At 46.7% G+C, this 24,047-nt stretch overlaps 1 protein-coding gene and 1 long non-coding RNA gene across 2 annotated transcripts in view; one reads left to right on the top strand and one right to left on the bottom strand.

Annotated features, from left to right (window-relative positions):
• Nucleotides 1-24,047, bottom strand: part of ASIC2 (acid sensing ion channel subunit 2) — a 996,512-nt gene that overhangs the window by 561,486 nt on the left and 410,979 nt on the right. The gene's annotated exons all lie outside the window — the stretch shown is intronic.
• On the top strand, nucleotides 2,674-5,402 carry LOC138916353 (uncharacterized). The gene is made up of 3 exons (XR_011423558.1): nucleotides 2,674-2,846; nucleotides 3,498-3,651; nucleotides 5,276-5,402. It is a non-coding gene; the product is annotated as an uncharacterized lncRNA (long non-coding RNA).

Here is a 24,047-nt window from a genome sequence, read left to right as displayed (position 1 = left end):
TTCATAATAATGGCATTTTCAATAATCATCACATATTCATTCAAAAGGCTTTTACTACATTCCCTCAACACGCCAGCCTACGATGTTTGATGCCGGCTATTCAGAGAGAGGAAAGCTTTATCATCTTTGTGCTACTGGAATTTTGTTTAGTGGAGAAGGGAGACACTCAATAAACTGGCAGACAAAGAAACAGAGAAATATACTTTGGCAAATAGTGATTATCTTGGACAGAGAATTATGGGGAATTTCACACATTCCGAGTCACACATTTCTGTAATATTAGAAATTTTACAAGTATGCAGTAAGCAGTGAAAGAAATAAATATTATAAATAAACAAAAGAATATTTGTCATTCAAGTCTGACTTCACCCTCCCAGCCACTGTTTCTAAATCAAACAACTGAGTATATGGTGATGCCATTTATGGAGATGAGGAACACTGGAGTGGAATTAGGTTGAACTACATACAGTTGCTACATTTGGAGGGCAGTAAAGATAGTAATAATGTAGCTAAGACTTAGTGAGCACTTGCTACATCTCTGACACCATGCTAATTGCTTTAAATATATTTTTCATTGAACACTGTAGGCATTATTATCTCCATTTTCAGAAACTAGAGTTTAGATTAGAACAAATCACTTGATCACTGTCTCCCAGCTGGGAGGCCAAGGAGCTGGGAGGTCCTTCTGTTCTTCTGGTCCTTCAGGTCCTTCTGTTCTCAGGCTAGCAGGTCTCTTTCCCTTAGAATTGCTGTTTGCATTAGGGAGTGTTAGCACATCATAGCAGCTCTGGTGAAAGCCTAAAGTAGGAGGCAGCATGTAATCTTCTGCTCCGCAGGTGAATTGTTGGAGTGTATTTTTAAACCCCCATGGGTATGCTGAGAATCCCAAGGAAGATCATTTAATAAACAGAGTGATGGGGAGGCAGATGAATTTATTTTTAGCATCTCTCTGTACAGAAAAGGGACCAGAGGCAGAGAACAAGAAATTGCCCTGCATGTCAGGAACTGAGAACAGGGGAACTGGAAGCTCATGGCTCTCCAGCCCTCACTCCCCGGCAGGTCCCCATTAGAACAGAGCCTCCTCTCCAAGATTTCACAGAAAGAATCCCACAGGGGCACCCACAGGGGCACCCACAGGATGCTCATTGCAAACACAAAACTGAGAAAACTGCGGCCACGTCCTTCCTGGAGACACTGGATGAACAGATGGGAGCCCACCCACACAAAGGAATAGTATAGAGCCATTTCAATGACTGATGCAATTTTATTTGAATTGACATGGACCCATGCCCACAAAATGTTATTTAGAGAAGCAAGCAAGTGTCAGAACAATATCATATTATTTCATTTTTATAAAAAGTAATAATGATATGTGTGAATGTACGCAGATACACAATGAGCATATATGCATATTAATATCTATGCAAAATGCTAGTACATGCAAAGAAAATCTGTGGAGGAGAAGATGTCAAAATGCTAACAGGAGCATGGGAGAATTTCATGTTTTAATTGTACATTTCTGAAATGCTAAAATGTTTATAAGAATAGCTTTGATTTGAAAAAGAAATGACCATTAAAAAGAAACAGAATAATCTTATGCTTCCATGCTCCACCCCCACCATGCCAGCAGGAGGAGCCTTGGGGAGAAGAGGCTGCCTCCAGTCCCTCTCATTATCCTACCATGTGTCAGGCCATCTGGCCCTAAATGTCAATATTAGGCCACCTCCTTATCCTAGAAAGCCAACAGGACCCAACCGGCTGGTTCAGGAGCTAGGGACAAGCTTGAGAAGATGCCAGCCCCTCCTTTTCCCATCTCCATGAAGGTGCCCTGATTGCTTTCTCAGAGCCGGGATTCATGGGGAGCATCTCTCTTGGCTGTTTTCTGCAGCTGAAAAGACATTAACTGAAGATTTCTCACTCATTCACTCTTCTCCTTTCTAGGGAGCAAATGGGTGTCAAGGCCCGTGCCTAGATACACATGTGCACACAGCATACAGACACACACTGATACAAACTCACACGTGCACACACCACACGCAAGTGACCAAGATGAACAACATACAACTGTTCAAACCCCACGTACACAAAACTACAGATGCGTGGCAACAACACACGGGCACATGCATGCTCACCCACCCACACACACACATACATACACACCACACACCCATCCAATTCTCTCCAGACTTGAAAGAGAGAAAAGAGGCAGGTGTAGCTCCAGCCCCTCCAGCAGGCTGACCACAGACCCTCCTGGACTTGCAGACAAGCTTTCTCTCCTCCTCCTCCCTGTCTACTTCCTCCCTCTCCTCCTCATCCTTTCCCTCCCCCTCCCCTTCTTCCCAGAGTTCTTCCCCCCTCCCTCCTCCTTCTCTTCCTCCCCCTCCTCCGCCTCCTCCCCTCCCCACCCTCCCGTCTGCTGCTGTCCCACCCAAGCTCTTCTTGTTTTTATTAATCTTTCATTTCTTCTTAGTGCTAGAGGCTCAATGATGCCCAGATACCAGCAGGAGCTGGACTACCAATTAAAAGCTGCCTGGGGCAGCAAGGAGCAGGTTTGACTACTTCTGCCCTTGGTCTGTCTATCTGTCTGTTTCCCACTGCCCGGCAAGCTGGCACCAGAAGTGCCCTTTCTCAGCAAGCAGCTCAGCCCCTAGGTCTGTTTGTCCAAGCTCTGCTCTCATTCCTTTTTCATAGGGCTGGCCTCTCCAGCAGCTCTGGCCATCTCCAGGTCTTCCCACCCCACCTCACTTCCACATTTAAAGGCGGGGTTTGGAGAGAGGAGGAAGAGGGGCCGGCAAGGAGACCTTTAGCGTCAGAAGGGGACTCCTACTGAAGACGTTTTTGCTGGGGTAGGTGAGGAGATAGATTTTTACATCTTTGTTCACAAGTTCCAATGAAAAGAGGTTTGGGCTGGTAAGGGGTCTTTCACTTCCACACTAGAGGCTGTTAAGATCCACGCCTTCATCGGCATCTCTAAGAAGCTTTGATTGATGAGTTTTCTGCTAAGGAGTCAAGGATATCAGATGGAGAAATGGAACTACGTATGCATGCTATTTGCATGCAAGCACCCTAGTCTGCTCACACACATCCACATGTATTGAGACTATATGTGGGGGACACAGTGTTGGGACCCAGGACCTGTGCTCTGAGTCACAGTTGAATAGGGGGACGGGTGTAGCAGATCCTGTCAGTGCCTCACCCCCAGAAGGCTGCTCTCTGAGAACCACTGTGACTGCCTGAGGGGTCCCCCTGTCCCCCATGGACTGCGCAAGGGCATTTCATCCCTGTGCAGAACAAGCCAGAAGTACCAGAGGATTAATAGCCCAGGATGGATAGGCAGCTAGCAGACACTTCCCAGCTTCTTTGTCTCTTAGTTGCAAAAACTCTGAGGCATGTTTCCCAGAGTCCCCAGCAGGACTGAGCGCCAGGCGTCCCAGTGGTATTAGTCTTGATAACACACCCTTTACCACTTCCTTTGCTTCTCCGCCTCCTTTCCCCAGGCCAAGAGAATGAAAAATGGTGGTGACCAGAGTCTATGAGCGGGATGAGGTAAGGCGCCCTGGGAGCACACAGTGAGGAGACCCAACCCAGACTATGGGGTGTCGAGAAGGAGTGGGGTCGAGAAGGAAGGGCTGTGTGGCTGAGTGGCAGCAGGTAAGGGCAGAGCACTGGGCGTGAAGTCTGACTCACTCCTTGCTCCTTACACACGGTACTTTAGAAGGAAGGGTCGGTCATCTTAAGAGACCTGAAATGAGGTAATGCGTGTGGAAGCACTCGGTAAACTGGCAAGCTTCACCTCGTGGGAGAAGTCATCACGAAGAAACATGCCCAGGCAGAGCTCTGACTTCATCCCTTCTGCAGGGTCCATACTTGGTAAAATTACAAAATCAGGCAGTTTATCTTCAGAGCCACAGTTTCTTCTAGGCCCTTCTCCAGAACTCTGTGGTCCCATCATGCTATGAATGTTTTGCTTTCTTACCTCTTTTAAAATCCGCTCTAAGAAATACCTCTGATGCTCATCCTACCCATCAGGGTGACTTTAAGTGAAAAGCTTCCCTCACTGGTATCCCTGAGCAGCCTACTTATTACTGACCCTTCAACTCCCAGAGAGGCAGGGCCCTGAGCAGCTGCCTCCTTGGGAGGGGCAGGGACTGGTTAATGGTGCCACACAGGAGGTGCCAGGGCATCCACGGTTCTTCCCAGTGGGAGACCATTTCCAGCTCAAATCCCAACCAGGAAGTGACTCTTCTCACCAGAAGGGTCGGCAGGAAACCTCCCCTCCGCCCCTCTCTGAGGGTGGATAGAAAGCTCAGGTGAAGAGAAAAGCCAAAGAGAACAAAGCTCTCCCTTGTTTAACAAATAGAGCCAGCAGCCAGCGCTGGGTGAGCTTATTCGAGGGAATAAAAACCTCCGAAAAAAATCAATGCAGAATGATTATACTTAAAGAGCCCTTGGAGCAAATGCATTAGCAGAGATGGAGAAGACTCTGTAAATAGCAACAAGGTCCCCAGAGAAGAAGTGACCCTAACAGGTACAAAGGTTCCCCACGTACGAGTATTCCTGAACGTCCCCTGCCCCCAACAGGGGAATTTTTTTTGCTTGTGGGGTCAGATCTTGGCCTCCTTTTCTTGCTGAAATTTCAGTTAAAGGAGGCAGTGGAGAGAATGCTAAGGAAGTTGGAGAGGTTTTTGATCTACACGAGTAAAGACGTAAGGGAGCAGGGTGCTGCCATGGAGGCAGGCTGAGGACTGAGGGAGAGAGTTTGGGGGTGCATGATCTCTAGGAAGAGATTATTTAGAAGAGCAGCAGGAACAAGGAGATTTTTAAGAGATTTTCTTTGAATTAGGAATGCACACCCACCTTTTGCATTTCATCAGAAGCCAAGCCAAGCATTGAAACCTGTTTAATTATTGTTTGGATGCCAGACTCTTGTTTCTTTGAAACTGAAACTACAAAACACCCCACGATCTACCTGGATTACTCAAGCGATCCTACACAGTGAGGAGGGACTGGAGATGGCGTGGGAGGCAGATAAGGATCAACAGAGGCTGGAAATGGAACTCAGACCAAGCTGGCAGCAAGATTCTTCCCGTGGGTGCACTTTTAAGAGCTTTCATCAATTTCTTAGCACAGAGATGCTGCATGGGCCCTCAGGGCCCCACTGAGGAGGTTCTGACTTTACCGTGTCTATGCACATCAGTGTTAATTACACAGTAAACTGCACGTGGTTCCCGTGTTCTGGAGTGTTAAGTCAGTCATTCTCCATTGTTATCCACAGAGCCCTCATGGGTATTGCCGTAAGAAGACACTGTTGCCCTCACCTGCCTGTGAGTGGCAGGTTTCAGCTGCTGAGAGAGGACAGCTCCATGGAGGCAGACCCCTTACAGAGCGTGGTATTCGGGAGGTATGTTTCATTCTGGGCTTGTTACACATTAAGCTTGCTCTTGAGTCCTTCCTTCAGAAAGTAAAAACTCTGCTCCTGGCTAAAGGAATGGCAGGCAACATGGATACCATGCGAGAGGAGCCCTCTTTAGGATGTGGAGTTACTAGCTTTGATGCTGAAATTATGCCTGATAGGGCGGGGTGCCTACTTCCCCACAGGGAATGTTGACCCTGTCCCCTTTCCTCTTTCTATAAGACAGCTGTTCCCTTGGGCCAAAAGAGTGACTTCCTGCATTCTTCACAGGATCCCGCTGTCTCTAGCCCCGTTTTCAGGCCAGCATGTAGAGATTTCTGTTCCTCTGCCCAGCACCTGCCTGTGGACAGAGCTCAGAGAGGAATTCTGAGCAGATTGAAAAAGTGAAAAAAAAAAGGAAGAAAAACAGAGCCCTCTCTGCTGGTTTACAGAACATCAGCATGCAGCACAATGCCCCGTACACGATGCTCAGCACGTAACACAAGCTCTGTTATTCTGCACGCACGCGCACGCCCCTGAGCAATAATGCTCTCTGCCTCCATGGACTCCCGAATGTTGGTGGTGGAAGGGCCTTAGGGGTTCGACAGATGAGGAAACCTTATTCAGGGAAGTTCAAGGACTGGCTCAAGGCTACAGAGCAGGCTGTGGCTGACCCAGGAAATGAACTGCTATTCTGACTTCTTTGTCCACTGCTCTTCCCACTCAGATCATATATGGACGCACACAGTAGTGCAGGGCGTGCCTCGCTTTATCATGCCAGAAGCTCCTCTTTTGGCAGCTGAATGGAATCACTCCAGGATACAGGAGGACTGAGGGCCCCCTTAAAGTTGCCAAAACCTCGCCCCTTCCTGGTTGGGCCTATGGAGCAGGGCGGTCAGGGATTTCTGGGGATGGGACAGTTCAAAGGCCAGGCAGGAGTGCCGTTAGCACCAGTTAAGTGGTACATGCAAAAGGGACAGGCAAGAGATAGAATAAGCCTCAGTCTCTTCATCTGTAAGATGGGCGTCTAACAGGCCCTATCACACTGGTGTGTGGGTAGGATTAGATGAGCCATAAGAAGGTCATCCCTACCTTAGTGCAGGGCCAATAAATTTACTATGGTTGTTAGAGGGCACTGAGACCTGAGGTGGGGCAAGGAGGTCTACTGTGATTGGGGCTCATAGCACGAGCCAGACTTGTGGCCATAAACTGCTTCACGCAGGAAGGAGGCAGGACTGGAACTCAGGCCCTTGGGGTAACAGGAAGGATCCCAGCAGTGACGGCCACCTGGCCGGTCTCCACACAGTGAAACTTGGGACTCCATGCCAAGCTCTGCCAGGCAGGGGGCAGAGGACACCGAGACAGCCCCCAGCCTCAGTCAGGAGTGGTTCGGGAGTGGACACTGGTCTGAGCTTTCAGCCAGCGGCCCCTGAGGATGCCGTGCAGCTCTGGAGAAGGCACAAGTGGGGACACAGGCTACAGACCCACCGACAGCAAGACTCTGAAGTCAGTTCTGACCTGACATGCTATCTGTGATCTCTAGTAGTCTGAGCACAGCCTGCCTTTCCTGGGTGCTCTGTAAATATTGGGTGAACGAATGAATCAAGCAATCATACAGGCCAAGGTCAAATTTGAACCCAAAGTTCTAAAGCCTTTATCCCCCCACTTTCCAGCCATCAAAGCTTCCCGTCAAAGTCAGCATTTCCTTTGCAGTACCCTGGCTGGCCCGTCAGCTATGTCTACAGCCTCCAGCTCTGAGCCTTGCGAGTATTGCCTGGGGAATATTAATTCCCATTTGATTTTCTCCCAAACACCTCAATTAATTGCATGATGCTGTCTGGTCAGGACCTTCTCTCCTTATAATATAAAACTGAGAAACGAACACCTCTGCGTCACATCCTTGAAATGTCATGCTCCTTCATTAATGCTTGACCCTTGCACGAGGTGGGACACCCTCGAGTCTTGTTGGAGCGTGGCTGTCCAAGGGGCAGGTCACGGGGCACCGTGCAGCCGGAACTCAGCCCAGACTGCCCGTGGCTGAGCACACTAATTGACTGGCCACTCCGGGCGCTCTTGGCAGCTCCAGCCACTGTGTGGATGCCCCAGTCACCTTCCCCACCACAAAGGACAGAGGTTTTCAAATTCATTGGCCATGACCCACAGTAGGAAATACATTTTGCAGAGTGATCCAGTGAGTATATACAGACGCTGTACTCCATCATCTCTGACACAGATTTTTTTCACATTTTAACCTCTTGGAAATTTGGATGGATCTTACAAATGGTGACATCTTGCCATTAATTGGCAGCATTTTTTTCTTTCTGAGTGGTACATAAAATTTTGTGTCTTCTAATAGATTGACTTTAATTCAGTGAAATATGGTATTTACATAACTGTAAAAAGGCTTTTTATCTTTACTATATGATGCTGCGGTATTTTCTATGTGATATTCTATTTCTTTTTATTTCCTTTTAATGCTGGTTACTACTACCCGTTTAGTCACTTCCCCACCCTCTCAAGGGTCTCCGTCTGCTATTTCCAACACACCGCCGTGGATACTGTTATGAACTGAATGTTTGTGTCAACACCGCCCCCCCCCCCCAGTTCATATGTTGAAATCCTAACCCCCAATGTGATGGTATTAGGAGGTGGGCCTTTTATGAAATGACTAGGTCATGAGGGTGGAGCCTCAGGAATGGGATTAGTGCCCTTATAAAAGAGGCTCCAGAAAGCTCTCTCACCCCTTTGCCATGAGGGGACACAGTGAACAGACAGCCATCTAGGAACGAGGAGGAGGGCCTTCCCCAGACACCGAATCTGCTGCTGCCTGGATCTGGGACTTTCCAATCTCCAGAACCGTGAGGAATAAACGTCTGTTGTTTAAGCTGTCCAGTCTGTACTATTCTGTTACAGCAGCCTGAATGACAAAGACAGGGACAGAGGAAGATGCTAGCGAACTCTGTGACTAAAGAGCGTTTTCAATAAAAGAGCGGACCTGAGATTTACAAGGATGGAGCTATTGGGCCAAGTGAGAAAGCTCATCATTAGGGAAGTGGGGAAGAAAGACGACAAAGAGCTTTGAATCAGACAAATCTGAGTTTCTCAACGCCAGCTTCCCTACTTACTAACCATGAAAATGTGGGCAAGTTATTTAAATTATCAGTGTCTCAGTTTCTCTTCTGTGCAGCACTGATCAGAGCTCCAATCATTCAGAGTTGTTGTAAGCATGAGAAGTGAAGACTGCAAAGCTTTGACCCACGGCCTGCATGTAGTAGGTGCCCAATAAACAGTGGCAATCAGGTCATCGGTCATGATGATGACAAGGATAACATAAAAGGAAGTAGCTCAATCAATGGCAGCTGTTACTATTAAATGTAGTAAAAATAGGGGCCAGATCCCGTGGCTGAGCGATTAAAGTTCCATGTGCTCCATCTGCTTTGGAGGCCTGGGCTCCCGGGTTTGAATCCTGGACTTGGACCTACTCCACTCACTAGCCATGCTGTGGAGGTGTCCCACATACAAAAAAATAGAGGAATATTGGCACAGGTGTTACCTCAGGGCAAATCTTCTTCAAGAAAAAGAAAAAGTAGTAAGAACAGTTGTACCCAATGTGACATTAGCAGATGTAAAGATCTTGACAATTATCAATAAAATTGTAACCTATTTTATCCATTTAATTATACATGGCCTTGTCACTACAATTAAAACCCTGACTCTCATCTGATTCAATACTTGATGAGTCCACTGAAGGCACGTATGTAAGAGGCACATATGGGTCTCCACTGATGGGAATGCCATGGCTGAGTTGGTCTCTTGGGCAGGATCTCTAACTTTTGGTTGTACCTCTCATCACAAGATAGCTGTCCCAGCCTGTGGGCTCAGTCAAGCCTTTTCAATATGGCCAGATTAACCTTATATTTTATGTGTTAACATGTGCCTCCCATAAGCTGCTTTGCCGGCTCCCTGTGCCAATGCATTTTTCCTACAGCTTGTCCTTTCTTGTTGGGGACTACAGCCTGGTGACTACGTAAGCCCAGTGCTTTTGCTTGATCAGCCCTACACAGTTCCACTCCTCATCATTTCCCATCGTTCTCTTCCTTCATCAGGTTCCCTGTCAGTCTTTGTCAGCCGAGATGTTCATCTTGGTTTTGACATCTATTTGATCTCCTCTCTGATAGTTCATTAGCATTTCTTCTATCATTTCTCAGGATTATTTCACAGGATTCAGCCATTATACACTCCTTAAAACTTTTAAACCTTTGAATAACTGAATGAATTGCTCACAGAAGCATAACCTTTTTGGATTACATAAATTAACCCTTGGAAATGCATTCATTTATCAAGAATACTTTAATGAGCTGTATTAGGTTCCAAATGGGTGAGGTACATTTAACATTACGTGCTGAAGAAATTCTAAGTGTAATTTCAAAAATACAAAGGGAGTAAACACTCAGAGATGCACACATTTCTAATAAACAGATATTTCCAATCTGTCACCTATCAATGTCAACATCTGTAAATTAACAAGCATGGCTTTATAGAGAATAGTGGGTGCTTATGTGTTTCCTGGTTTCAACGAATATATGAAACAGACCTGGACATTTTTAGCTAGATATGTGGGAAGATAGATAGGTAGGAAGGTAGATAGACAGATAGACACATAGATAAAGAAAGAAAAAAATTGAAAGGTTGATAAGAGGGATAATCATCATCTTTTTATTTTGCATTGGTTTTCAGAATTAGCTATGAGAAATATTATTAGAATCTACTGCATGCGTTACAGGTCTATAGTTTGCAAAGAGCACTGTTGGAGTAATCGAATGCAGAGGCTGTCACCTCGGCAGCCTACTTAGCAACCCAAAGCCTCAGCCAGGGTCAATGCACTGGAATCCGAGAAAATGAAACTTCAGGACCTTCCATCACAAACAGCCACCTGGGCTTTCCCAGTAAAGGCAGCCGCTTAAGCTGGAACCAATCAATCGAGTCATTTGCTTGCTTTGCCTCCCTTCTTCTCGATAAAAACCTCCCCTAGCTCCGGTCCGCGGAGTGCTCCTAAGCACTATTGGTCTGGCGCTGCCCGGTTCGAATCAATGTAGGCTCAAACAAACTCTTGAAAATGTTGATGTGCCTCAGTTTATCTTTTTACAGCATCACCCTCATCACCTCCTAGCTACTCAGTAATAGAGGCGGAGTCGATATTCCCGGTTGACAGAGGTGGAAATGGAATCTTAGAGAGGTGAAGTGACTGCGTCCAAGGTCATGCCACAAACAAATGGCAAGTCTGGAACTCAACCGTTGAGTTCAAGGTCCCTTCTGCCATACTAGCCCAGCAGAGGTGACAGGAGGGAATGCTGGAACAGCAAAGGCAGTACTGTTCTAGTTCTTTCTGTGCAGGAGAACTGTGTTTCCTTTAGAACATAGAAGAGTTTAGAAGGACTCAGAGTCCTTGGCCCAAGCCTCTTTGGCCATCTCAGAACCAAATATTAAAACAAAACACTTGCTCAGTGCTGGGAAGCTCATAAAACAGAAAATCTTACTTTCCAGTTCTCTTGACCAGCTCTCTGGAGCCCTGAGCCCTCTCTTGCTTGTGAGTGGAGACACTGAGCTAAGAACTGGGCTGTCCTGATGCCTAGATAGATGTTTACTCCTTACTTACATCTGAACTACACAGGTCAGTGGGCCAGTTCCTGGAGAGTTCTGATGACGTTAACCCAACAGCACTATCTGTGGGTCATCCCCTTTGTGACCATCCACAACTGGGCGTTGGGGCCACCTTATTCTAATCTCTGATTGTCAAAATGCAGCTTAGTCCTCTCAGGAATAGGCCAGCCTTGCTCAATTAGTTGGGTAATCTTTATTGCGTTCCTGGTACATGTCAGCACTTCCTATTTTGCAACTGTAATTCACACAACACACCTATGAGGTTGTTATTATTCTCACTTTATAGACAAGAAAGCTGAGGCTCAAGAAGGCTAAGCAAACCCATCAGTGGGGAAAAGCTAACGCATGGCAGAGCTGGATTCAAACCCGCGTCTGCTGATGCCAAATCCCACACTATTTGCACTACATCAAACTGGTGGCATCAATCTTGTCACTTTTTCATTATGCACTTGAGTGCTTTCCTTTCAGACCTCTGGCTCACCAGAGATTTGGACCCTAAATTTTAAAGAGACCTTATCTTCCAAGTCAGTTCTTCTGACCATGAACAAGCAGCATGAGGAATTTTAGCCGCCGTGGTGCAGAGTTCTCTGAAGCCTGATACCGATCAGGAACAGAGGTAAGATAAGAGGTGTGTACATTACAGATTATGGCTGAAAGACTTGGCTAAGGAAAAGATTGCATTGTACTGAGAAATGACCTTATGCCAGGTAAAGAATTGACACTCTACCCATTGGCCAGATGCCCAGATGCTGGCATGGCTGTGAAAGTGGGCTTGGAATGGGCAGAGGAGGGGGCAGGAGAAAGATGAGAGAAGATATTGCCCCTAGCCCCCCTCCTGCACCGGGGTCCTGTGGGAAAGTGGAAGGAACTTGGAGCTTGGGGGTGCTCCTGGGAACAACCACAGCAGAGATACCATCAGAGGGAGAAGAGGGCCTCAGAGACAGCTGGCCTCTTCAGCTTCTGTGGTTTGCATGACCAGCCTTTATCCAGACCCTGGTTTCCTTGATTTCCAGGTATTGCAAACAGAAATAACAAAACCATGCCTCTTCCACAAATTCAGGTCTACTGAAAATCAGATTCCTTGACACGCTGAGATGAGACTATTAGGGGGCAGACAGCTCCTGAATAACAACTTCTGAGTATGGAGCAGCTGCAGTGGAGGCAAGGGGCTCAGAGAAAGGGGCCGTGTGTCTCCTGCCCCTTAAGTGCTTATAATCTGCAACCAGCAAGAGAACGGCAGAGTGACAGAGCGAGGTCGGAAGGCAGGCGAAGAGAAGCCAGCTGGAGCTGTGCTGGGAGGCTGATGGCGAGTATAGCAACGGGCAGAGGCAGGAGAGGGACAGTGTTCCCAGCGGGACCCCTGCTTGGGAATGGCCCTGAGGACGGAGCCCACAGCCCCTGAGCCATGGCCTTGGCTGTCTTGAATGGCACGTGAAGATGAGGAGGAAGAGTGTCATGAAAAGTACTTGCCTGGGGTCGCCTCAGCCCCTTGCTACCTCTGTTTGCTGATCTGCAAAGTGGGGATAGTAATCCCTGCTTTACAGTGATGTTGGGAGTATGAAAAGAGATGCGTATGTCAAAGGCCAAGCCCACTGCTTGGCTGAAAATAGATGTTCTACGAATGGTCATTTTCTGCATGCTCACTCAAATGGGCAGAAAATGGGTGCCTGGGCCTCCTCTCATGTACATTAAGTGGTCACTAAAGGGACCTAGGAGCCCCTCTTGGATACAATATGACGCCTCCACCCCACCCCACCCCAAGAGTCAGGCAGTGGTTCGCTGGGCATCCACACGGCCCCAGCTTCTCTTCTTCCCACCGTAGCTTGCAGCATAAAGAGGCCTGGGACCTGAAGATGAGGATGCAGACCAGCAGGGGCTGGGACCCCACTCACTCTGATGGCCTCTGCTCCACAATGTGTCTGTGTGGATGTATGTGTTGTACACACATAAGATGGGTCATGTGTGCGGGTGTGTGTTTATGCTCATGTGTATAAATGTGTATGCTTCTCAGTAACTCCAAGGCCTGGAGAATGACAGACAGAGGAGCAGCAAAATTAAAGCCAAAGATAATTGTCATTGATCCATCTACTTAATGGCCTGAAAATGCCCAATTAGAGCATGTGTGCAGTTGGCTGCTGAGCCAGAGGGCTGAGAGAGGCTCTGCTTTTATCAAGGTGCCCTGCGGATGGCCGAGGCTTGCTGCCACGGACCCCTTCCTGACTTCATCCCTGCTGGCCACTCCCTGCCTCCTTGGGAGGAAGATCCTGGATTCCTGGTGCTGGGGGGAGAGTACAGCGCCCTCCTCGCCCCCAACACACACCCCTTGTGGCCAGCTAGCCAGTAGCGGCCTCATTATTTCCCCTCTGAGCTGGGCGCCTGTGAACACTTACCATCATGAATCACCAGGTGCTGTATCCCCTGACTGCCTTCTCTTCCTTTTTTGCTGGTGGACTGAAGATGAGGTGAATGTAGGGTTATCAGGACGAGCCCAGTCCGGAAGAGCCTGGAGGGGGAGGCTCCATCTAGTGGCAGCCACGAGCAGTTCTGAGGGACCAGACGAGAACCAGACCCACCACAGATTATTTCCCAGCTCTGCCAGCTGTGTGACATTGGGCAGCTCGCTCAGTCTCTCTGAGCAGAGGCAGCACTATGACAAGTTCTAATTATTTCTGGTCAACTCCACTGCATCATCCTGGCCAGAGCCACCATCCTCCCTGACCTGGGTTATTAGACTTTGCTCTTTAGACTTTCTTGTTCACTGCAGTGTCCCCATCTCCTCCAACAGTGCCTGGTATATAGGAGGCCCTCAGTAACTATATATTGAATAACTAAGTAAAAGACCAACCAGGTGACTGCCTGGGGCCCCAAATCTGCAAAAGTCTTATATGAATGAGGGAATTTCTAAGCCAGGGTCGTCCAGTGGGACCAAAGTAAACATCTTCCCACGAGGGGCAGCCAGCATTGCACAACTCCAGGGGTCCCATCTGAGTAGCATACAATGGGAACTGTGCCTCTGAAGCTGCCATGTGGGGGCCCAGCCAGACCTGGGTGGAATGGAGAGCTCTCAATCTTTGCACGTGAGCACGTGCTTGATGGAACTATGGTCTGCGTAAATTATCCACTGCATATTTTAGGGGAACACATGTTTGAAGGAATTTCATCTTCAGACACTATGAAACTGTATTGTTAAAGATATTGTGGGAACCCGTTCATGATAGAAACTCTCAGAAAAATAGGAAGAGAGGAGAGCTTCCTCTACTTAATAAAGAGCACATACAAAAAATCTAAGCTAGCATTGTACTTAATGGCCAAAGACTGAACGCTTTCTTTCTGAGATCTGGAGCAAAGCCCGAAGTGCACGCTCACCGCTCTTATTCCACACAGTGCTATAAGCTCTAGCCAGTGTGACAAGGCAAGGAGAGGAAATAAAAGGGATACAGACCAGCAAGGAAGAAATAAAATTACCCCAGTTTGCAGATGACATGATTGTTTACATATAAAGTCCCAAGGAATCTATAAGAAAACTTCTGAGAACTAATAAGCGAGTTCAGCAATGTTGCAGTATACAAGATCAATATACAAAAATCAATTGTGTTTCCATATCCTAGCAATAAACCCGTGGATACTGAAATTAAAAATAAAATACCACTTACAATTGCTCCAAACAGTGAAATACTTACAATCAAAATATGTACAGGACTTGTGTGTTACAACTATACATGCCGATGAAAGAAATCAAAGAAGATCTAAATAAATGCAGAGACGTAGCACGGTCATGGATTGCAAGATTCAACATATCAATTCTCCCCAAACCGATATACAAGTTTAATGCCATTCCTATCAAAATCTCAACAAGATTTTTTTTGCAGGTATAGATAAGATTATCCCAAAGTGTATATAGAAAGGCAAAGGAACTAGAGTAGCTAAACCATTTTGAAAAAGGAGAATAAAGTGGTAAAGATTAGTCCACTCAATTTCAAGACTTACTATATAGCAACATTAATCAGGGCTGTGGCACTGGTGTAGGGTTAGACATATAGATCAATAGAACTGAACAGAGAACTGAGAAATAGAACCACACAAATATGCCCAACGGATTTTTGACAAAGTTGCTGAAGCAATTCAACGGAGAAAAGATAGACTTTTCAACAAATGATGCTGCAGCAAGTGGACATCCATAGGTAAAATGATGAACCTGGACCTAAACTTTACACCTTATACAAAAATTAACCCCAAATGGATCACAGGCTTACATATAAAAGGTAAAACTATAAAACTTTTAGAAAACAACATAGGAGAAATTCTTTAGGCATTAAGACTAGGTAAAGAGTTCTTAGACTTGACACTAAAAGCATGATCCACAGGAGAAAAAAATCATAAATCAGACTTCATTAAAATTGAAAACTTTTACTCTTTGAAAGACTCTGTTAAGAGAGTAAAAATACAAACTACAGAGAGGGAGAAAATATTTTCAACTTACACATTGGACAGAGGGCTAGTATTTGGAGTATGTAAAGAACTCTCAAAACTCAGTAGTAAAATAGAAACAATCCAATTAGAAAATGGACAAAAGACATAAAGAGACATTTCACCGAAGATATACAGATTGCAAATAATCACAGGAAAATGTTCGACATCATTAGCCATTAATTGGATGCAAATTAAAACCACAATGAGCTATCACTATATACCTATCAGAATGAATAAAATAAAAAAGAGGGAGAACACCAAATATTGGTGAGGATGGGAGGATCATTCATACATTGCTGGTTGAAATGTAAAATGCTATAGCCACACTGGAAAGTTGGTAGTTTCTTAAGAAAACTAAACATGTAAGTACCATATGACCCAACAATTGTACTCCTAGGTATTTATCCCAGAGAAATGAAGACTTATGTTGACATACAAACCTATACACAAATTTTTACAGCAGCTTTATTCATAAGAGCAAAAACTGGAGAAAACTCCTATGTCCTTGAATGGGTGAATGGTTAAACAAACTGGGATCCCTCACATCGTGGAATACTACATGGCAATAAAAAAGAACAAACTACTGAGAAACAAACAACCTGGATGAATTGCCAGAGAATTACGTTGGGTGGAAAAAAGCCAATTCCAAAAGGTTAGACGCTGTATGATTCCATTCCATACAACATTCTCGAAATGACGAATTTACAGAAAAGGAGAACAGATTAATGGTTCCCAAGGGTTTAGGAGGGGTTGGGAATGGAAGGGAAGTGGATGTGTCTCTAAAAGGGGAACATGCGGGAATCCTGTGGGGCTGCGAATGTTCCGTGTCTTAATTGCATCAATGTCAATATCCTGGTTGTGATATTGCAGTATAGTTTCATAAGATGTTACCACTGTGGAAAACTGGGTAAAGACTGTGTGGGATCTTCTGTATTATTTCTTACAACTGCATGTGAATCTAAAAATGTCTTAAGATTAAAAGTTTAGCTAAAAAATCAAGAAGAATGAAAACTATAGACGTGATAAAATCTCATAGAACTACACACACACACACACACACACACACACACACAAGAGCATGCAAAACTGGTGAGATCTGATAGAGTCTACAACCTAGTTAAATGTATTGGTCTAGTTAAATGTTAAATGTACTGTGCCAATATCAACTTCCTGGTTTTGATAACGTGGGATGTTACGTAAAATGACGGGGGAAGCTTGATGAGTGATAGGTTTATGGTTCCTCTCTGTATTAAATTTGCAACTTCTGCTGAGTCTATAATTATTTCAAAATTTTAAAAAACAGTTTTTTAAAAGTACTGAGAACAAGAACAACAAAATTTTTATAAGTACTAAGGCAAAATAAAATTCCAACACTCACAGTTCTGTTAAGGCAGTAAGCGCTCTTTTGGACGTGCATGCATAAACAGTCCTGCTAGTGAGGTCAACTGCAAATTTAACCGATTAGGACTCATAGGGGAGCAGGAGTCACACTCCCGCTCTGCAGCCTCAGGGAGCCTACACCACTCATCTCAGATCCCACGTGAGGAGAGCGAGGATTTGGATTCGCCCCTTCTGGAGCCCATGCTTGCTCTTCTAGACCACGCGGCAAGGTTGGGTAAGGCAGAGCGCTGTCCTCAAGGAGGAGGGTGGGAGGGGGAAGAAGACACCTGCTCTAGTTGTAGCCATGTCGCTGTGTGGACCAGTTACCTCAACTCAGTTCCTAGGTGCAGACAGCTTCTTCGTGCCAATCAGACCTCAAAGAAATGAGAAGGGTGTGACAAAAGAGATTGAAGTGGGGACTACAGTTCCCACACCTGGACAAACTGCTCTGGGAAGGTCTGTGCTCTGAGGCTGACACATCATCCAGGTGTGGTACGGCAGGCACCCCAGCATGGTGTGTGTGCACTGTGTGTGTATGTTCGTGTGTCTGTGTGTGTGTTTGTAGGGGAGCGCAGCTGTAACAGAGGGGCCTCCCTGCTTGCCCATCTGTAAAATGGGGAGGCTGCCAGAACTACTGTTTCCTTAGGCCCTAACAGGCTGCCAGAAAGAACTGGAAAGTAGGATATCACAGCTGATATTTTGGTCCTGGGACAAAAGGATTGACTCAGAGAGGTGCGGTGGAATGGGGCCACTCTCAGCCCTTCCAAAAGTGCCCAGGTGGGCAGGTGCCAAATCCGAGACAGGAGAGACTCAGGTGCTGACTCTGGGGATTCTGGCTGAAGGACAGCAGGACACGTGAGTGTTCTCTGATCACCTCAAACTCTTATTCAGGAGGCATTAACAAGAGCCCACATGCAAGGCGTGGCAGTGATGTGCCAGCCGCTTCTGAGCACTTTCTGCACAGTCTCCTCTAATCCTCAGAGCGACCCTAGGTGGTAGGCATCATTATCTTCGATTTATAGATGAGCAAACGAGACACAGAGAGGCCAAGGGTCTGGCCTAAGGGCACAGGGTAGCGGTGGAGCTGGGACTGGAACCTCCATCTCCAGAGCTCAAGCCTTTAAGCACAACTTTAGATTCCCTCCTTCTGTTGTTTGCCTTCCTGCTGACACATCCTGAGAAAGCTAGGGCCCGTCCCCCGCCAAGCCCATTGCTGATCTAAGTTACCATATTGATGGGAGGAAAACCGTCTCCCCAGCTCAGGAAGCTGCCCCGTGGCAGTGAGAGGAACTCGCATTCACAGACTCTGCCTATGTGCATCTGCTCCACAGGTACTCCAATGCGTGTCAACAGCAATGCCAGGGACTGACTGGAAATGCTGGTCTAGGCCACCAGAGCCCTGAGGGAGCAAAAGCCAGGGGTGGGACACCCCTCGTGGGCCCAGCCTGATAACGTTGCAAGGGGGGACAGAGGTGCGTATCAAGAGACTAGGAGTCAAATTCCAAGTCTGCCACCTCCTGGCAATATGACTTTGGCAGCCTCTTGCCCTCTTGGCGCGTTGACTGCTTCTTCTGCAAAAGGGAAGGATATCCCTGTCTGACCCTCAAGGGCGCTGTAAGGATAAGCCAGCAGACCACAAAAAGCCTAGGCCTTAAGCTTTAGTCAAATGGATGGAACCATTGCTGTTATTCCCAGGGTAGAGGAGGTGGGAAGCTCAGACGGTGGGGGAGAGATGGCTGGTCTTCTTCCTGCTCTGTCATCATCAGCAAAGGGGCTGCCTTTAGACTCTGCTCTAATGCCACCTAACCAGCGAGGCTTCCCTATCCACTGTATTTAAAATAGTGTCACCCCACCCTGGCACCTCTCCCCATCTCACTTCCTCCCTTCCTCCCTTCATCGCACTTACCATCATTCAACTTACGGGTCCTTTGAGATGGCTACATAAAATAATGTATAACACACCTAAAATATTAGGAGTTCAGCACACGTTATTTCCTGGGGTAGAGGGAACCCTTCGTCCATGTAATTATAAAAATGCTCACTCAGCTGGTGCCCTCTTCTGGAATGAGCATTTTGACCACAGCTTCGCGGAACAAAGCTGGATCAATTACACCTTGGTTGCCTGGCTCCAGGACTGCCAACTACTCCTCCGTCTCAGGTATTTGGTATCGCTCTTTTATTAGTTTCTAGAATTTAAGTTTCCCAGAAGTTTAAGGAGGCCATGGATTGCTTTGGCCACCTTCCCAGGCTTTTCATTAGGAGGGATGTGCTTAATTTCAGAACATGTGGCATAGAGGGAACATGCAATCTGGAACCCTCCAGAGCTGAGGTCAGGACTCATCTCTACCACTTACCCTGTGTAAACATTATTATTATCAGTAAAAGTCGTAACTATGGGCTGTGGAGTTCCCAGTACACACAGGCACTGGACAGGACAATCTGTCTACGTAATTTCATTTGTTCCTTAACACAACGCAGAACGGCAAACATTAAGTCCCTTTTTGCAGATGAGAACACTGAAGCTTAGAGAGTGAAAGAGTTGGAACTGGACCTCAGGCCCACCAAAATCCACAGACGCTGTTCTTTCTACCCTATCTAACAGTCTCTTTGAGCCTCATTTTTCATGTCTAAAAAATGGACCTGTTCACACCTGTCATATGGAGTTGTTGTAAGGATGGCATAAGTACTCTCTAGGAAGGACAGGACACTTAGTGGGGGATTGATCCATGCATTCTTTCCCTTCCTCACACATCCACAGGCTCATCAGGAGCCTGGGAGAGCTCGCTATGGCTTCTGGCTGAGGGTACAGAGGTCAGGAGGAGACTAAGAATTTACACAAGCAGAAGTGAAACCCGAGTTTGTTTCCTCTTCAGTGGAAACTCTGAGCAGCCATTTCTCCCCTAAGCACATGTGGTTGGGTACAAGGCTTGTCTCCCTTGGGTTAACAACTCCCCCTGAGCACTCTTGAATAGATATTCAGCTTTTGCTCAAGTGCACGACTCTTCCAAGAAGCTTTGTCCCTTACTTCTCCTGTCTTGTCCATCCTGTACAAGTTTACGTGTGGCTTTGCAAGGTTGCCCCTCTATTTTGGGTATGATTAGTGCTATGATGGTTGATTCCATTTTTCCTATCCAATAAAATAGGGCAATAATTAACAGTCAAGCAATGAATTGGGTGTTGAATGGTCTGTTCAATCCTCATGTAAAAAAAAATCTTAGCATGTTCCCTAAGTCTATAATGAAGAGAGACAATTTTTCTTTTTCTATGTTTCTCAAGTTGGAGTGGATATTAAACTTGGTGGTTCTGATTCCTGGTTCAAACTGTGTTAGTACTTTTGGGTTTTTTCAGAAGGGAGTATTATAATGTCTATTTGCTGTTTGTTTTCGAAGCAGCATGGCCCAGTGGAAAGAGGAAGGGCCCTTCAGATGCTTGTAACATTTGCCCCAGCAATTCCAGTCATGGGATTCTTTCCTAGAAACTGAACCTGAAAGGGAAGAGGGAAGGAGAAGAAAGATTATGCTTGAAGATACCTATCATAATATTATGGAACTACAGCAAAAAAAGAGAGAAATTACTAAAATCTTCAACAATGGGATAGTTTTAAGTAAAGAACATATAATCTCCAAAAAAATGAGAATCACATTGACATCAGATTTCTCATAAATGATACGAAGCCCATGTTAATAGAAATAAGATCAGAGGCTCATTTCTTACATTAAATCATTAGCTTCTTGGTTTTCCATTATCTCGAGGCGTATCCTTGCCCCCAAGATTGAGAATGGCTTAGGACCAATCCATTTCCATTTCTGGAACAGAACTCAAAGCCGTCCCAGTGGGTCCTTCCAGGTGAGGCTCATCCGTGCCATTGCATTTCTTGCATATCTTCAAACCTGTCTGGTCTGAGTCTTTTCATATGCTGCTCTCTCTGTCTGGAATATTCTCCCTGCTCCTTCTTCAGGTCTCACTTTAGAAATCTCTTCCTCCAGGAAGCCTTCCTTGAACCTCCCAGCCTCCTTTTCATTCCTCCTCTGTGTTTCTATAGCACCCCATGCTCCCCTATCATGGATCTTATCACGCTGAGTTATAATTGTTTACTTACTCGTCTCTCTAACAGGCCTGTTTTCCACGGAGCTACAGCCCATGGACAGGTTCTCTTACTAGTAACCCTGAGTGTTACTGAAATCAAGAGGGCGTGCAGAGGTAGGGTGTTACATGAGGGTGTGGTTGGAAGAGAGGGTTGTTCGGATATGGGAAAGCCAGACAAGGCGGTCTTGATGGTTCATCCAAATACAGGCTGGGAGCCTGAGCAGATATTGAGAGCAAGATGACCGAACCAGAATGATGAGAACAGGGAGGATGGGCAGAGCAGTTAGGAGGGAGGAGGTCTTGGAACATTTGACACAGGGGATGTGATATTGCGGTATAATAAGAAATATATATTCTGGTCTTTACCCTCAGATCCTGGTCAGAGCTCCAAAACCTTTGTAATTTCCTAATCTATAAAGGTGCTAGGAACGTCTTTTGTTCTAATATTCAGTCTTTACCCCAGTCCCTGACAGAGATTTCCTAAATCCCTTGGAATTTCCTGGGTGATAGGAGTGGCTTTAGTTCTGATGAGGTGACTCTTGGTGGGCTCCTGGACGGCTTCAGGGTGGGCACTGGTCACCAGAAAGACCAAACCATGATTAGAAGCTTGGAACTTTCAGCCACCCCCCATCCCCTGGGCAGGGGCGAGGGGCTGGAGATTGAGTTAAAAATTCATCATGGCTACACAATGAAGCCTCCATAAAAATCCCTCAAGTGCAGGATTTGGAGAGCTTCCAGGTTGGGAACATATCGAGGTGCTAGGAGAGTGGCGCACCTGGAGAGGGCATGGGGCTCCTCATTCCCTCCCCCATGCCTTGCCCTATGCATCCCTTCCATCTTGCTGCTCTTGAGTTGCATTCTTTTATAATGAACAGGTAACAGTAGTAAAGCACTTTCCTGAATTCTATGAGTCATTCTAGCAAATTCTCGAACCTGAGGACAGCGTTGTGGGATCTCCAGATTTATAGCGGATTGGTCAGAAGTATGGCAGGTATGGACTTGCGATTGGCATCTGAGGGAGGAGCAGTCTTGTGGGACTGAGCCCTTAACTTGTGGGATCTGATACCAACTCCAGGTAGATAGTGCCAGGATTGAATCGAACTATAGGACACCTAGTTGGTGTCAGAATTGGTCCGTGTGGGGAAAAAACCTCTATGCTCAGTGTCAGAAGTGTTGCTCCCTATAGAGAAGAAACAATAGTTTCCTGTAGGGGATGTCCCCTCTGGTGACATCTGTGATCCTCAGGGTGCTGTGTGACAGGGCTGTAATGGGTCTCCAGACATGGCCCGGTGTGTCCCTCAGCACTATTGGTAACGGACTCTGACATGGCAGATCTAGACCACCTCCTTACGAACCATGCTCATGGGTAACCCCTGCTGGTCTGCAACAGAGACCTTTCAGAACACCCATCCAGGGCCTTGCTTGGAAGGTACAGTGCACAGACTGGCTAAGCTGTGGGTCACTACATCTTCCTGGCTGGCTGGCAAACAAAGTCCCTGCTGCCTTTCTCCTCAAGTTTGACCCCATTATGACGATGGGGTTGTTACTTCTGAACAGCGGCCATGAGGTAGCCGGGACTGACCGACCCTGTGCCAGCTCGTCAAGTCTCAGAATCAAGCACTCAGACAGAACAAGAAAAGTGATAAAATTCAGCAGGACGCTAGACAGAGCATTGGGGTCCCGAGCCAGCCTCTTCCTCCCAGTTCTGTCTTGTGATGAGAATGAATAATCACCCCAATTACGAAGCAACCTAAAGAAGGCAAAACTACTTAACTAAATGAGGTGCTTGGGGAGTGGAAAGAAGAAGCAGTCTGCGAAGATTTTGGCAGAAGATTCTGGGCCATCTCCCCAGAAAGCTCATATTAAACAAGCAACATGGTTTTCAGAGCTCCTAAGTTGGTGGCTTCAGATGCATTCGGCAGTTTCTAGAAAATATCTGCTGCATAACCGTTGTCTCCGGGATGTTTAAAAAAGCAAATGCCGAATTAAACTTAGTTGGCATCCAACAGCGATCTAATAAAGGACATGATCAGAACATGGGGAGGCGTGCTGGAGCTAATCAGAGCACTGGAGACACATGGGGCCTGGCTGTCCTCTTCTAACAACTCCTCGGGGACACAATTAGCTCCTGCCGTATAGGAGACCTGCCCTACACCAACTACAGGAAGCCGATCCAGGGGAGCAAGAGCGTGACAATTTCTGTGGCAGCCAGGCCCAGGGCTGAAGGCCTGCACAGCACTCACCAGGTCCTGCTGGCCCCGCTCATAAAGGCTGCTCAAAGCCTGGGCTTCCATTTGGGCTCAGTCCAATTTGCTGCACTTGGGAGTGGAGTGGAGTGGAGCCCAGTGTGCAGTGAGAGGCAAGATAATGGGGTCTGTGTTCAAAACAAAGAGAGGTAGAGAGAGCCCCACGCTCGCCAAAAGTCCAGTTATCTTGAGCAGACCAGCAAGCGAAGGCTAGGAACCCAAACTTCCTTTGGCCAATGGAGCAAGTTCCTGCAGCCCTTCATGAGATGTTGGGGTGTGGTTTAGAGGAGCCAATTGGATACTGATTCTCCCTTATTTGCTACTCTCTGGAATGGGAGAGCAGGCAAGATGGTAGAGGTCCTAGTGTGGATAACAGAGAGAATGTGGCTGCGCTGGACGGGTGCATTGGCATCATATCTTTTACCTTCTGTGGCTCCCAGCAGCATTTCGTTACAAGAAGGTTGCCCTGCCTGACCCCCAAGACCCCTGACCCCAGCTCCTCGACTCCAGCTCCTTCTCAGTATTCTTGGACATCACCTCCCACTGCAGCCACAGGTTAAGAGCTGCACGGCTCTTGCAAGGCAACGAGTCTACCCTTAATGCACGAGCCTGCCCCACCTTAAACTGTGCCTCTGGCTTCTTAATCTTGATCTCAGCTTCTATCCCAAACATTTCACCAGGCTGCCCTTTACTACCAGGCTCCCCAGAGATTTTCCAGATGGACCCTCTGCTAGGTACACCCTGACCATGTTTGACTTAACTCCATGAGCAGATCCGAGCTAAGCTCCCATCCGTTCCCTTTGCTCGTGCTG

This window comes from Equus caballus, chromosome 11 (genome assembly GCF_041296265.1).
Source record: "Equus caballus isolate H_3958 breed thoroughbred chromosome 11, TB-T2T, whole genome shotgun sequence".
NCBI lineage: Eukaryota > Metazoa > Chordata > Mammalia > Perissodactyla > Equidae > Equus > Equus caballus.
The sequence above is the reverse complement of the archived record's forward strand: the minus strand, read 5'-3'. Positions and strand labels throughout refer to the sequence as shown.